Source organism: Meriones unguiculatus, chromosome 3, assembly GCF_030254825.1.
Source record: "Meriones unguiculatus strain TT.TT164.6M chromosome 3, Bangor_MerUng_6.1, whole genome shotgun sequence".
Taxonomy (NCBI): domain Eukaryota; kingdom Metazoa; phylum Chordata; class Mammalia; order Rodentia; family Muridae; genus Meriones; species Meriones unguiculatus.
This window is the reverse complement of record NC_083351.1, coordinates 176,331,094-176,345,714: the sequence shown is the minus strand read 5'-3', so window position 1 is coordinate 176,345,714 and position 14,621 is coordinate 176,331,094. Positions and strand designations below refer to the sequence as shown.

At 50.7% G+C, this 14,621-nt stretch overlaps 1 protein-coding gene across 3 annotated transcripts in view; it reads right to left on the bottom strand.

The window, feature by feature from the left end:
* Window positions 1-13,502, bottom strand: part of Lrrc8b (leucine rich repeat containing 8 VRAC subunit B) — a 59,169-nt gene extending 45,667 nt beyond the window's left edge. Inside the window, exon 1 of one of the 3 annotated variants that reach the window (XM_021647452.2) lies at window positions 13,378-13,502. The gene's annotated coding sequence lies outside the window, so the exon portion shown is untranslated. Of the gene's footprint in view, window positions 1-11,124; window positions 11,279-13,377 lie in introns of those variants that run through there. The other 2 variants (XM_021647455.2, XM_060381073.1) reach the window with 2 other exon arrangements.
* Window positions 13,503-14,621: the final 1,119 nt, after the last annotated feature.

Here is a 14,621-nt window from a genome sequence, read left to right as displayed (position 1 = left end):
TGTTCCTACTAACATGGCCCATTAGGTCCTGCTTAGAGCATTCTACTGCTTTCCTAATCCAAAGTCCTCAAATCCACATTCCTTCAAAGAAGGCCTGGGCAGGCCTATCACAGCAATACCCCAGACCCTGCTACAAATTTTTTTGTTAGTTGTGCTTTTATTGCTGTGAAGAGATCAAGGCAACTCTTACAAAGGCAAACATTTAACTGGGGCTTCCTTACAGTTTCAGAGGCTTAGTCCATTATTACCATGGAGGGAATCATGGCAGCCTACAGGCAGACATGGTGCTGGAGAAGGAGTTTAGAGTTCTAATCTGGATTGGCAGGCGGCAGAAAGAGTGAGACTCTGGGCCTGGCTTAAGTGAGCATTTGAGGCCTCAGAGCCCGCCCCCATTGACACACTTCCTCCAACAAGATCACACCTACTCCAACAAGCTCACACCTCCTAAAGAGTGCCTCTCTCTTCGGCCAATCATTTGAACAGGAGTCTGCCAGGGCCATTCCTATTCAAACCACCACAGGAGCCTTCTCATGAAAAGACGGTGTTCAGTTACACAAGTTTTCTCCCTCCGATGTCTTCGCTATTTGTAGGTCTCCTTCCTCTGTACCAGCCTGTCTGGGTCTCTCAAGGTACAGCCTCCCGGCTGTCAGTGTCACCTGTCTAAACACATCTGGTTACCTTCTGCTTCTTTTTATCTTTGGATCTCTGGAAAGCCGTGTGCTGGGCACAGAGGTAAGGAGTTTCCAGGCACAGCTTGGGCGGAGTCTGGGCCAGAGTCAGCATGCACACTCCAAATCCCATTCCAGCACCTCCCTTCCCCTCAGGCTACAAAGGCGGAAAGCTGGCTTTGGTATGTGGATATGCTGTGTGAGCTATATTAAAAAATGGAGTGTACCACGAACTCCAAACACAACTAGCAAATACAAGGTCACTGGGTAAAAAGGAAGGAGCCCTATGAGCAAAGGCGCAAGAATGGAAGGAAAAAAGTTCTCGTGCCATAGAGCAGCAGGCCCACATATCAATTGTTTTTTATGTAGCTCCAAAACTTTGATTTATTCTGAGCCGTTCCTGTGCATGTCTCAGTGTAATATGGCTATTATATCATGGCTATTATATCATTCTAGGCTTAGCATTTCTAACACTCTTGTTTTTAATAATTAATTTTGGTAACATATAATCATTTATCTTACCATTGAACTTTTGTTTTCATTTGTAACCAAGCTAATAAGATGTATATGTGGTTTGGTCTGCAGTGAGTGAACCATGACTTTATAATATAAAACGCAGTGTTAAATTATCTCACACTGTACAAGCCACCTAAACAAGTAAACAAGAAATAAGCAACGACTTAAAGAGAGATTTAAAAACAGTTATTTAGAATTGAGCAAGCGGGTGATTTTGCTTAATATCTGGGTAGTCTATGAGTGCCCTGGGAATATGATCTTAAAGATGCGCTGTATAAAGAATGAATATGTGTGAAGGTTAAAAACAAAATGTGGACAGCAGCTGGGTGTGGACAGCAGCTGGGTCTTACAGAAATCACAAATTTCCAAAAGCTAGGGACTATTTCATTATAACTTGAAAGCAAACATAAAATAGGCATGTATTAATTGGCCACATTTTAAAACTTCAGGGGTCAGGAGCAAGTACTGTAAATTATTATTCATCAGGGTTGCTTATGAAGCTTGAAGAAAGTTTAATAAAAGCAAAGTATCTTGAAGAGGGGAAAGCTAGACAAATCTCCAGGAAAGGATTAGTCTGAAAAAAATGCAAAGCTAAGCAATGCAGTCTGTGCCTGGCGAGCATTATTATTTCCTCCTCCTCTCCGCTTTCGTGAGGAGCTAATGAATGCACCCTGACATCTCCGGAGGCCTGGGGTCATGATTTTCCCTCTGATTCCTGGGTAGGAAGGGATAGAGTCGCTCCCAGCTACTCTCCAGCATCAGAGCTGCGCTGCTCCAGTTCTGCCATCCATGAAGACCCCTATCACATACAATGGTGCCCATCACCATGGCAGCAAGGCACGCATACAAAATGTAGGCTAGAAATCCCAAGTTCTGGGGATGGAGGTGAGGCTGAAAGAGGGGCCTTTGGCTAACTAAGAGAGAAAAGGCTACAGTTTCTTCTGTCCAAGTGGTCTATGCATTAAAGGGCAAGTCTGAAAAAGTAGGTTTTGTCTCCCTTAAAAAAACAACAACAACAAAAAAGACAGAATTCAGTAAATGCAGGCCAGGTGTGGTGATGCATGCCCTTCGCACTCTGCAGGCAGAGGCAGGTGGATCTTTGTGGCCGTCTTAGTCCACATAGCAAGTTCCAGGACATCCATGGATGATAATAATAATGATAATAATAATAAATCAGTAAAGGCCAGCGCTTATATGTAGGCAGTATCATTGATAAGCATCTTAAATTATTAAGCTAGCCAAATTTTACTAAAAAATTCAAATATGCAAATTAAAGCCTTTAACTACTTCTGGAAATCACACAGCGGTCCAACGGTGCCGATAATGGCAACTTTCAACTTTTGGTTACTTTGTAGCGCTGACCCAGCTGAGACATCTGCTCCGGAAGTGTGGCCTGAGAAGATAAGCCACGATGGGCTCTCGCTAGACAGTGACAGACTTATCTTCAAGCTCCTCTCTAAAATGTGCCCAGAGGAAATTCTTGGGTGGCGGTGACTTTTGTGTCACAGTGAGGAAGGAAGCCACTGGGTGGGCTGAAAGAGGGACGGGGCTTTCCAGATGTTGGCTCCACTCCCATCTACACCTCGGGCCTTCTGATCCCTGTCACCCTGTCAAGAAGCTCAAGCGTACCAGTGAGGAAAGGCTGCCCACCTTCCCCTCAGTCTCTGTCTCTCCCTCCCTGCTTCCTCCCCCTCCCCTCTCCATCATCCTGAGTTCGTGTTCATCCTTTCCTGGGACATGTGCATACTTGCGGTTTATCTTTTTTACTTCCTCAAGGAAGACTGACTGTCTCAGGCTGGCCTTTCCCCGAGACCCTATACAGTGTGTGTGGGGGGGGCACACAGGCTCCTCTGGGCCTCGCTCTGTAGGGGAAGGGACATCACACCCAGCCCCATTATAGACACGCTTACTCTGCTTTCCTCAACCTTAACATCTTACTAGAAAAAAAAAAAAAAAAAACCCAGCAGAATGAAACAGAAACACGAATGTGGAGAGGCAGCACTACGTAAGATTTGAGGCCGATTACAGTTTTAGCACAGGCGTATGTGTATAACCTGGGAAAGACTCTCGAGAACACAACACACAAAAGTTAGAAATAGAAGATCATGGGGTCTCTTCTGCACGGCTCCACTGTACCCCAGCCTTGACCTGACTGGTCCGGATACACTCGGTGCCCGGAAGGCAGGACTTCTCAGCGGTGTGGAATGACTGCCTGGTGTACACAGAGCCCCGGTGTGGATCCCATGCCCTACACGGCTCCCGGCACTCAGAGGCTGAGGAGACAGAGGCCCAGACTCCAGTCAGTCCTCACTACAGGGGAAGTCAGAGGCCACTGTATCTCTAAAGGAAGGGTCCCCTCCAGGTTTGGTCCCTGACGTCACCTGCTCCCAGGCATGCTCTAGCTCCTCGCTGTTTTGCTTCATCATGGCATCTATTGTGTAACATTCCACCTTGAGTTTTCTTATTGGCCATCTTGACTGCTTCAGGGTGCACATGTGAAGGATTTTTTTTCTCCGTTTTCTTCAATGTTGGATTTATTCCCAGTACCTAGTGTGATGCCTGACTCATATCAAATGCTCAAAAAAAAAAAGTCTGTTAAGGAATTAATGCTTTAAAGACCTAGAGCAAACATTAAGCCCACGAACAAGAAATCAAATAGTCCCAAGAAAACAAGATCCGGAGCTGCCCCAGCCACGCACTCTAGCGGGACTTTCTGAGGGTGTCTATTTCCACTTGCTCCTGATGCTCCTTTAGTCCGGCTTCTCCCTCCTTACGGCCTTTCATAAGGATAAGGCATCATAGACAAGGAGCCAGCCAATACAGTGAGGAAAAATCCATCAGGCTTCGAAGACTCGCTTAGCTCAGCCACACTCCCCACAGGTCTGTTTCTGAGGCAGTTACTGCACTACTGTGACCCCATCCCCAGAGGAAGCCAGGGGAGGGTCTGTCCTGACTCTCAGTTCAGGTAGGAGGTCCTTCCAAGGAGGAAGGCACGGAAGGGGAAGGCTCTGGCTGCCCTGCGGGTGGGTCAGGAAGCTCTTGGGTTCTTCCTCCCCTCAGTTAATCCTGTCTACAAGGACAGCCTCACAGAGTGAGGGTGTCCAAGAGGTTTTCATCGCCATCTAGCCTATTTCTGATCCAATCCAGCTGACTCTCAAAAGGAGCCAGTATAGGGTCACCAGGAGACCTTCCTGTAAGCAACAGGATACAATCGGCTAAGGGACAGGATACAATCGGCTAAGGGACAGGATACAATCGGATACACCACAGGATACGATCAGCTAAGGGACAAGATACAATCCCGGAGGCTCCTGAGGTTCAGGACAGATTCACTCTGAGTCAAAGAGAGAAGAGTGGGGATCCGCTGCCTCTCACAGAGGGCTGGAGCTCCCAGGAGCCCAGACAGGCCCAAGAAAGGCCCAGCTCACTATGGTCACTCCATCCAAGCTTGCCTTACTGCACATTTAAATTCCCTGGGTCCCTGTGGGGGCCACTTTCTCATCATGTAACTAATAACCTCTTTCTGAGAACAGATTCAATATTCTTGCTAAAACGTCTGACTTTTTTCAATAGGATTCAGATGCATTCTTAGAGCCAGGAGGAGGTTCTGCACAACCGTAATCCCAGCAGTTGGGAGGCAGAGGCAGGTGCAGCTCTGAGTTGAGGCTAGCCTGGCCTATAGAGTGAGTTTCAGGGCAAATTATTATAGAAACAATCATATGTTTCTACATTTGACCCAGCTGACTGCCTCCTAAGTAACTGGTGATTTTTGATCAAAGTTCTGTTCTGGGAGTTTCCTGCATTCTTAAATGGATGTATTAATATTTTTCTTTCCAATTTTCAGCTTCAGTGGAGTATGCCGAAGAGTGAAAGTCTCAACTACGCTCACTCCTACTGAAAGTCTCTGCATGGCAAGAGTGTTTTATTAAGTTATTTATTTGTTGTTTTATTTCAGGACAGGGGTTCCCTTTGTGCAGCCCTGGTTGTCCTGGAACTCGCTCTGTAGATCAGGCTGGCCTGCAACGCACAGAAACCTGCCTGCCTTCTGCCTCGATCCTGGCAGCAAGAGCCAATGTTTAAGCCACCCCTTCCGATAGCTAATTTGACTAGGAAGGTTCTTGGTTTTGTTTTTAAGCACCCAAACCACTGCTCCTCAAAGCGGGGTATGAGGCTGGGGAGTCAGTTCTGAGGAGAAGCATTCTGGTAGGATCTATCTCCAGATAGTTAACCTTTGTCTGAAATTATCTCTGTCACTCCAGGTAGCCTGATGTGGGCCCGCCCAGCTATTTTCTTTCTTTCTCCTGACAAACCCACCACTTTCCCACATGAGGAAAGAAGGGCAAGCCTCTATCCTTAGCAGTCAGCTCACGGGGCCTTGCCATGGGGGTGCAATTTTCAGGACACTAAGCAGAGTGTCACCTTGAGGAATGAAGAGACTTGGTGACGAAGAAGCCCTCTGGCTTTGGGGAGCGTTGCCACTTCTTGGTGTGGAGGAGGACAGGGCTGGAGGCCCTCCCCACCCCCTCTCTCACCAGATCACTGTGGCCAGCACTCAGCAGTTCAGACGACAATGTTGCCCTGGCCCCTTCTCTCAGGCGTGTGGCCACATTGCTTCAGCATTTGATTACAAAGCCTTACGCTGGCAACAAGTAATATTTGCCCATGTGCGAATAAGCTTTTTAAGTCCACTTATCCCGTGTGTGTGTGTGTGAGACCATATGAGTGTGTGAATGTGAGAGTATGAGTGTGTGTGAGAGTATGAGTATGTGTGAGTGTGAATGCGTGTGTGTTTATGTGTGTCCATGCACACGCCAGGGCATCTCTGTGGAGGTTAGAGAAACGAGTTTTAGGCACCTCTCCTTCCACCATGTGGATCCAGGGGTCACATTCAGGTTCTTAGGCTTGATGGCCTTTCTCTACTGAGGAATCTGGACATCAGAGGTTTAAGAGGCTTGAGGTTGCTGCTACGTACAGGTAAAACACCTCAGCGGTAAGTGTTCTAGCAAACGTGGCTTACTTGCAATGAGAACTGTAGAAACTGATCTACTGTGTTTATATGTATGTGTCAAAAGGATGTAAAACGCTCACCACCGTAGGACTTCTAAATACGTGCAACTATACTTAGACCGAGCTTCAGAGAAAATAAAATGAGATCCATGGTCAAAACTCAGTAAACTTCCTGACTTTTGTAGCAAACCTTTAAAATACTTTTTAAATGAATGGTGATGGATACCAAGCCATTTTGGTATTTAATTTAGCTTCTGTTGGGCATATTTGAGTTTTTTTTTCTTTTAAATAAGTATTTATGTCACCAGAAATGTCATCTTTTGTACTTACTTATGAAGCAACGATGAAGAATGTTAGCTTCTGTCTTTGAACAACGGCACCTGCTCTAAATGCCGGAGGCACGGGTCTGTGCAGACTACCTAAAAAATGACCTCAGACAGGAAGAAAAAGCCAGGATTGTCAGAAAGAACAAAAGCTGTGTCTAGTGTGTGTGGCACACTTAAGAGGCAATCAATAGACACAAAATCTGCTTTCACAGAACTTATGTCCTGGTGTTAGCAAGGGGAAGAGAACACAGGATACAAGCAAACCAACCCTAAACCAAGGCATGAGAGAGCAACGGGGATGGGGAGCAGCGTGTGGGTGCTTCGCTTAAGGTGATGGGGGGTTTGGGCTCACCACTGAGATGATCTGTCACTGAGGAGACGCAGGTACATTGGTCGGGAAGACAGACAACCTCAGCCACACCCTCATCAGCAAAGAGCTCAGAGTGCACACGGCTGAGAGGAATTCCAGGGGCCAGGAGACATGGGAAGCAAGCAGCTCAGTCACAATAGGGAGGTGACAGAGACTTCTGGCACCTGGGGACAGCACAGGCTTAGCATACATTGCCTGGGGGATTACCCTGGGATCCCGAGAAGCACACACACACACACACACACACACACACACACCCAAAATCTGGTGTCTTGAGAAGCTGTATCATGTGGGATTCGCAAACACAGCCGGGAGACAGGCCACGGCTCGCCTGAGGACGCAGCCTCAACACTGAACCCGGGCCAACAAACTCATCCAATTTTGCCTAGAAAGACGAACTTTCAAAATTCAGATTAATAGAATTTTACTTAAATGCATCCCCACCTTAAAAAAAAAAAAAAAAACAAAAAAACAATAACCTGCCGTCCAGTGGCTGACAGCCCCCTCAGGCTCAGCCCTGCTCCGACCACAGTGGGAGCGCACCAAAGAGAACTTCCTTCAAGCAGGGGCCAACGAGGAAGCATGTCCCCACTTGTTCCTCTCTTGGCTCTGCTGGACAGGACAAGGACAGACGGCATTCCCTGCCAATGGTGGCCCCTGCCCAGCTGGCCTCCTGCCTGGCACAAACCTGAAGGCCACAGAGGCGCTGGATGCTGGGCCAGCCTGCCCAGGCCCAGCAGAGGTGCCCAGCCAGCCCTCCTGGATCTGGGCCAGGATCCTCCAGGCTGCCCACAGTGGCCATGTTCAGTGCAGCTGCGAGAGCCGACTCTTCATGCGTGTTCTCGGAACAGTCCATGTCCTCTACCCTCTGCCTGCTAAGGATGATGTGGACTAGCTCCGGGCTTCGTGGTCTCTGTCCTGCTCAGCAGAATCGGAAAAGGAACAAACAAGTGCAGGAGATGCTCTCTTCGGTCTCTGCAACCGGCCTGTCTCCATCGGTCTCCTGCCACGGTTAGCAGCCTCGCAGGGACGTCTGCCATTCCTGCAGGTTCCTTAAGAGTGGACGGTTTACGGTGAATTTTCACATGCGTCTGGCTGATGCGTCAACAAGACCAAACCAAACAAAGCCCTCTGAGCTCTGTGGCCCCTTTCCAAAACCACATGATGGTTCATCATACACCCTTGTTTTCTATGTGAGTGTGAGAGAGGGGTCAGGAGCGTGCATGAGAGTCAAGTGCCCTGTGATGGCTCAACTCCTTCTCTATCTCTGCAGATCCTTATTTGAACAAGACAGCTCCAAGCACTGCGGATGCCTCCTCTGGACGGGGCCGGGAACCCACGCTCCACACCTAATATGCCCAAGTCTGTGCTGATTTCAAGCCGCTCTGTGTCCCCTCTCGTTTCTGCAGCCCGCGTCAGCTTTTGCAGTTTGGTCTGTGACTGTGGCCGTGAGCACTCACAGCCCTTCTCCGCCTCCTTCCTACCGGGGAAATTTTCACTTGTTTCCAGCAGTTGCTTGTCGGTACTTCCATAGCCCATGACCTCTGTGCACACCCAGAACAAACGGGGTTCTGCTTCCCCAGTTCCTGGCAGTACCTGGCATGCAGTTGGTGATCAGTAGTTGGTTATAAATATACCATGAACCTTCATCAAGGGTGGGAAGGTTGAGCGACTTCACTGACTCATTAGTGGAGCAGCCAAAAGTTATCCACTTCAAGGTTGAGGAACAGAGAGGCCTGGCTGCTTCTGATCAAAGGATACAGGAGTCATTTTGTTGCTGTTTGGGTTACAACTGACTTTGGAGACAATTTTGTTACATTTGACTTAGAAGTTAAGGGCAGCTACTTGGTGTCTACGACAATGACCCATATAAATCTACTTTTAAAGGACGGCAGGAAGGGTTCACGGAAAAGGCTAGGCCAAATAAAATGGGAAAATTACCGCTTCCTTTACAGACCCAGTATGAAACATTTTACATAAAACTTCCCCTTATTCTGCATGTGTCTCCACTACCTCAGTTTACAGGTGAAGCTACCACTGAGAGGCTATCTAGACTGTAGACACCCAGTGAGCGGCGGACTCCGAATTCCTACCAGGGCCATTTGATTGCATGGGCCATCATTTAATCAAGCTGTGTTTTTAGTGTAAGAAATAGATGCTGACACCAAGGAAATAATCTATTACTACGCTCGGTGCATCAGCACACACCTTTCATCCCAGCACTCGGAAGACAGAGGCAGGCAGCGCTCTGTGAGTTCTAGGCCAGCCTGGTGTACAGAGTTCCAGGCCAGCCTGGCCTACATAGAGAGACCCTCTCTCAACAAACACTCACACAACAACAAATTCTGCATCTGCCACTCAAACACCCCAGTATTTACAGTCGGATTGGAAAGCAAGAATGTGGCATCTTGGGACTAGCTCCTAGGGAGGAAACACGCAGGGCTATGAAGACGGTCATGGAAAACACACTATGCTAACATGCTTGTTCTTGTGCTGAGACTATGTATCCCTCCCTGACTGGCCTGGAACTCAGTGCTGAGATTAAAGGCACATGCCACCACACCCAGCAGATATTACAATTTTCATAGAATTTTTGAGATTTAAGGTATGTATATTAAAACATGCAGGCCAGGTACAGCTGGCCGGTGGCACCTGCCTTTTATCCCAGCCCTTGGGAGGCATCAGTAAGCCGATCTATGTGAATTCAAGGCCAGCCTGGTTTTCCTGGTATGTTTCAGACCAAGCAGGGTTACACGGCGAGACAATGTGTTTAAAAAGTATTTCTAAGATCCCCAAGAATCTCTTATTCGGAATTGGTAAGATGGGAAGGGTGACGGCAGGTAAAGGTTGCTGCACAGCCCTGGCGACTTGAGTTAGAGTCCCCCGACACAGTGTTCTCTGCCCCAGCTCTCCTGCTAGAGGACAAGAGCTGGAGACAAGAATATAGGCCTGGGCAGTAGAACTACCAAGGGAAAAAACCAAACAAACAAACAACACGAAAGAAAAAACCGACTCTTGAAAGCTGTCTGACCCTCATTCGCACACACAAATAAAAATGAAAATAAAGAAAAAATATAATGATGACGGTGTTTGGATATTCCGACACTTGCCGTCTCCCTTTCTGACTAAGCGTGTGTGACCCACCCTGCATTTTGTGCCGGGGACTGACTGTGGCTGGGGTGGTGGTAATGGCACTGTGCTCTAGGCAGTGAGATGTGGTAAGTGTTCAGAAGCTCCGACCAAGTCTCCCATGAGGTGAGACTGCTGATGCCTTTGCCCTCCTCTTCCACCCTTTCTTTCCGCCACCTGGAGCTAGGCTGTGGTGACAAAAGCCTCACCTTGGACCGTACAGTTAGGAAGGGTGAGCCTCACGCGATGTATGGTGGAGATGAGAGACGGAGCCAGGCCTCTCAGAAGACTCCAGAACCATAATACTCTGGCTTGTCCGTCCATAACTTTATTGGTGGGAGGGCAGGGATAAGACAAGGTCTTACTATACGGCCCAGGCTAGATCAGAGTTCACTATATGCCCAGGCTGCCTCAAATTTGCAGTTATACCCCTGTGCTAATGTCCTAACTAAGGGAATAAAAGCATCACCATTGTGCCTAGCTATCTATTAACTTGTCTTCAAGTTTCTAGTGCTGTGAAGAGACACCATGACCACAGGAACTCTGGAGGAAAACAGTGAACTGGGGCTGGCCTACAGTTCACAGGTTTAGCCCAGTTACCAGGCTGGGAAGTATGTCGGCATGCAGGTAGACATGGTACCGGAGAGGCAGCCAGAGTTCTACACCCTGATGGGTGAGCAGCAGGAAGTGAGTGTCACCCTAGGCCTAGCTTGAACAGAGGACCTCAAAGCCCGACCCCTAGTGACACGCTTCCTCCACAAAGGCTGGCCCACTCCAGGAAGGCTCCTCCTCCTCCTCCCACCAGGCCACTCTTTTGTGACCTCTAAGTAGGAACTAATCTTAACTAATCCGGCCAACTCCTCCAAAGTGATGGCAAAGTTCAGGTGCAAGTTGGTCGGCACGTGAAGTTCGTCTGAAAAATTCTGACTTGTAATGTGCAGGAGGTTTTGCATGTGATGGGGGAATATTTCAAGAGGCTGAAGCAAAAAGATTTGAAGAGAGAAAATAAGGAAGGCTCAGCTGTGCTCCTGACCCTGCACACCCAGAGAGGACGATGCCGCTCAACAGTGAGCTCCCCAGGGGCGGGCAAATGCAAAATCTCAGTTACCTGCGTGGAACTGGAAATGAGGAGAACAGCAGCACAGCATTTAAGGGCCAATGACACCGCAGGGAGGCTGTGGCAAGGCCGAGCACCCAAACAGGAAAGAGCCACAGAGGGTTCTGAATTCAAAGAAGCAACAGATGCAGTTCAAAGATAGGGTCTGGAAAGGGAAAGGAGAACCATGTGACCCATATCAAAGGCAGCGTGAAGGTCAAAAAGCAAAAAGAAAAGGTCAAGGTTGCTGCTGGCCACCCATTTTATTTTCTTCTTCCCTTTACCCTTTTACAGCAGAACTGAAGGAGTAATTTTAAATTGTGTTGCAACTGCCTAGAAGTCGAAGGAAAGGGGAATCACAGAAGAAGGCGTTTCCTGTTGTCTTGTTGCTTAATTTCTAAATGAACAGCAATGATGAGAGCAGAGAGGGCAGCGTAGCTAGGCGGGCTGTATTTATGGTCAATCTTAATGCCCAATAGGGAGAAAAACAGGTTCGTAAGTTTTAAAAACCTTTCCCCTTCCAAATTCAGAAAAGAAACCAACAAGTGTCAGGTCACTGAGGGCGAAAGCAACCACTGGCCACCTAAAAGACTTCAGGTCACCTGGTGCCCTTCGAAAATGTTATTGTTTAGAGCTTTGCTTCAATTCACGGTGATGTTTTCTCTCCGAGGAGTCTGAAAGCTGCAGCTGCAGCTGGGAATCCAGGTGGGACTGGCCAGCGGCCTTAGAAACAAATCGCAACACGTCAGATGCAATCGCCCACAGTGGGAACACATGTGTTTGAGGTGCGTGTTGGAACAGCCTTCCGATCAGAGAAAAACGGGAGTTTCCAAGAAGCCCGCCTAATTCTAACAAGATGACATTTCCCCCACTCTGGAAACCGGGCGAAAGAAAATCAGCATGACTCAAGGTGCGCTCACCTGCCGCCCTGCTTCCCCAGGCCCGGTTTGCAGCTCCTAGCAGCACCGGGCATGTTAGGGCTTAAGGTTTTAAGACACACAGGCCCAATCACCTGGGGGATGGACTCTCATTTCTTATTCTCTTCAAGAGCGGACCTGATCACTAGGAAAGCTAGGGGCAAAGAAACTGACCATGGCATCCACGCCTCAGGACGGTGTGCGTTCCTAGGAAGCAACTTTGTGCACTCGAGTGTCCGGGTTCTGTTACACTTTCCGTACACACTTCAGCCCTGGATGTGGCTTAGGACATGGCTGTCCAGGAAAATCACAGCTACTGTAACTACTATCATTACCATATGCAGCAGCAGTCTTACTTCCGGGTGCGTTGAACCCCCTGCCTTGCCTCCACCAAGCCCCTCAGAGCTACACCCCTCTCCCCAGTTTCTTAATATACACCAAACACATTATCTAAATTGGTTTCACATTTACAATTTTTTAAAAAACTTTCACTCTTATCTTTACGTAGCAGATTTCTTCCCCCTGTCTTAAGTTTTCAGACAAGGTAGAATGTATTCAAGAAGCCCACACCTTGGTATTGACTTTGAAATTTCTCTGGGGTCGGGGAGGAGCAGGAGGTCCCAGTCGTGGTTTTTATGACCGCACATCAAAGTCTTTCACAAACGTCACATGACTACAGGCTAGCTACGGACTTTGGGAAGTCAGTCCAGGACACGGATTAATGAGCCTCTTCCCTTCTGACCTGTCAGCACCTGCCGCCCAGCAGGAGGAACCTCCCAGCCTTACCGTGGAAAGGAGCTGACCCCTTCCAGCGCAAACGCTAGAATCACAGTTGTAGGCCAGTAAATACCCAAGAGCAGAAAATGTCTGTCGACAGGCGGCGCCACGAGGCGCCAGGGCAGGGGGGCAGACGCCGGCGACCCGGTGTGGACCCCCTCGGGCGAGCCGCGCTCCCTTGAGCCGAGACCGCGCCTGCGCCTGGAGGAGGAGGGTGCTCGCCCCGCAGTCCCCGGGCCACTCACAGGTGCGCGCTCAGCCGCCGGGGAAGCCGAGGCACTGCCTGGGCGCGGCCGCCCCCTCCTCTCGCCCCGGATGACCCCTCGCATCCAGGAGGGGTGGGGCGAGGGGAGGGCGCCCTCCCCCTCCCGGGGTCGTGGGAGCCGCGCGGCCGCCGCTCAGCAGGTGACTGTGCCACCTGCCCGCAGCCGGACTCCCAGGTGAGGCGCGGCCAGGTAACCGCACCTGCCCTGCCGCCCCACCTGCTGCGGTGCGCCCCTGCCCCGCCGGCCCCGCCCGTCCCCGCCCGTCCCCGCCCGTCCCCGCCGGCGGCGCCGCCGTCCCCGCCTACCTGCGCGCCCAGGGTCCCCGGGGCCCGCGCTGCCCGCCCGGCCGGGGCGCGCCGAGGGGCCGGCGGCTGCGGCTCAGCGGGAAGCCGCGGCGCTGCCCGGCTCGCCGCCCCGGAGCCGCTCCATTGTGACGCGGCGCGCGCAGCCGGCCAATGGGCGCGCGGCGGCGCGAACCGCTGACTGCCCGCGCGCGGAGGAGGAGCGGAGCGGAGCGCGCGGGCGGGAGCCGGGGACGCGCGGCGCCGCCTCCCGAGCCGCCCCTGCCCGGATCGCTCCGCCGCGGGGGCTTCCGAGCGTCCGCCCGGCCTTGGGTCGGACCGCCGGGCCCGGTGACTCACCCTCCCGCTCTGCAGACAAAGCGCAGCTGCCGCCTCCTCCGAGCAAGCGCCGTTGCGGGTGGCCGCCCGGATGCGCTCGCCCAGCCTGGCAGCCGCTCTGCAGGGCGGCCGCGCGCCTCGCCGGGAGCTGGGGCTGCATTCCAGAAACCGAGGAAGCGGGGCTCCCGGCTGTGCCCCGGGCGAGCCACCGCAGCGAAGGACCCAGGCCTGCTCACGTGTGCACCCCGGAGAAACTTGTTAGGGACACGCTTTGGGCCACCAGGAAGGGTGGGGTGTGTGGTGCAGGGCCTTGCCTTAGTGAAATCCCTTTAACGCTCTTTACCTCGGGGCTGGGAAGGTTGTAGCGACCCTGGGAGGGAGGTTTCCTGTAGTGCCCAACCAAGCAGCTACTTGAGCCGGCTACTAGGCCTTCAGCACCATCCTTTGCTTTCAAGGTAGAGGGACCAGGAATGGTAGCGTTTCCTTGATGGCCACCTGCCCCACCCGCTTTCTTCTCCGGCATTTGAAGACTAACAAACTGCCTACTGAGTTAAGCAACAATTTAATCCGAACCCGTAAGTTTGGGTGATTTAATATTTTTATCACCCTCCTCGAATCTTTAACTCCTCCGCACCCTTCCCATCCTTTTTAAACTCAGTCTTTGTCCGGGTCATTTTCTAGCGCAATGATTCAGTTGAGCAAGATTTGTATCTCTTAGTTGCTATGGTATTCCTAGCCCCATCTGAACACGGAAGGTAACAGAGCACTCCCAGGGGAATAAATAAAGACAGCATTTGGATCACCTGACCAGCGGGGCACCCAGTACCCACACGCACTACCAAGTATGTGAGACTGCGCTGTGCCCAAGAGACCGGTGGGATCAGAACCCCAGCCCGAACCGCACTGGGTGTCGCTGCTCTGCCCTGCGC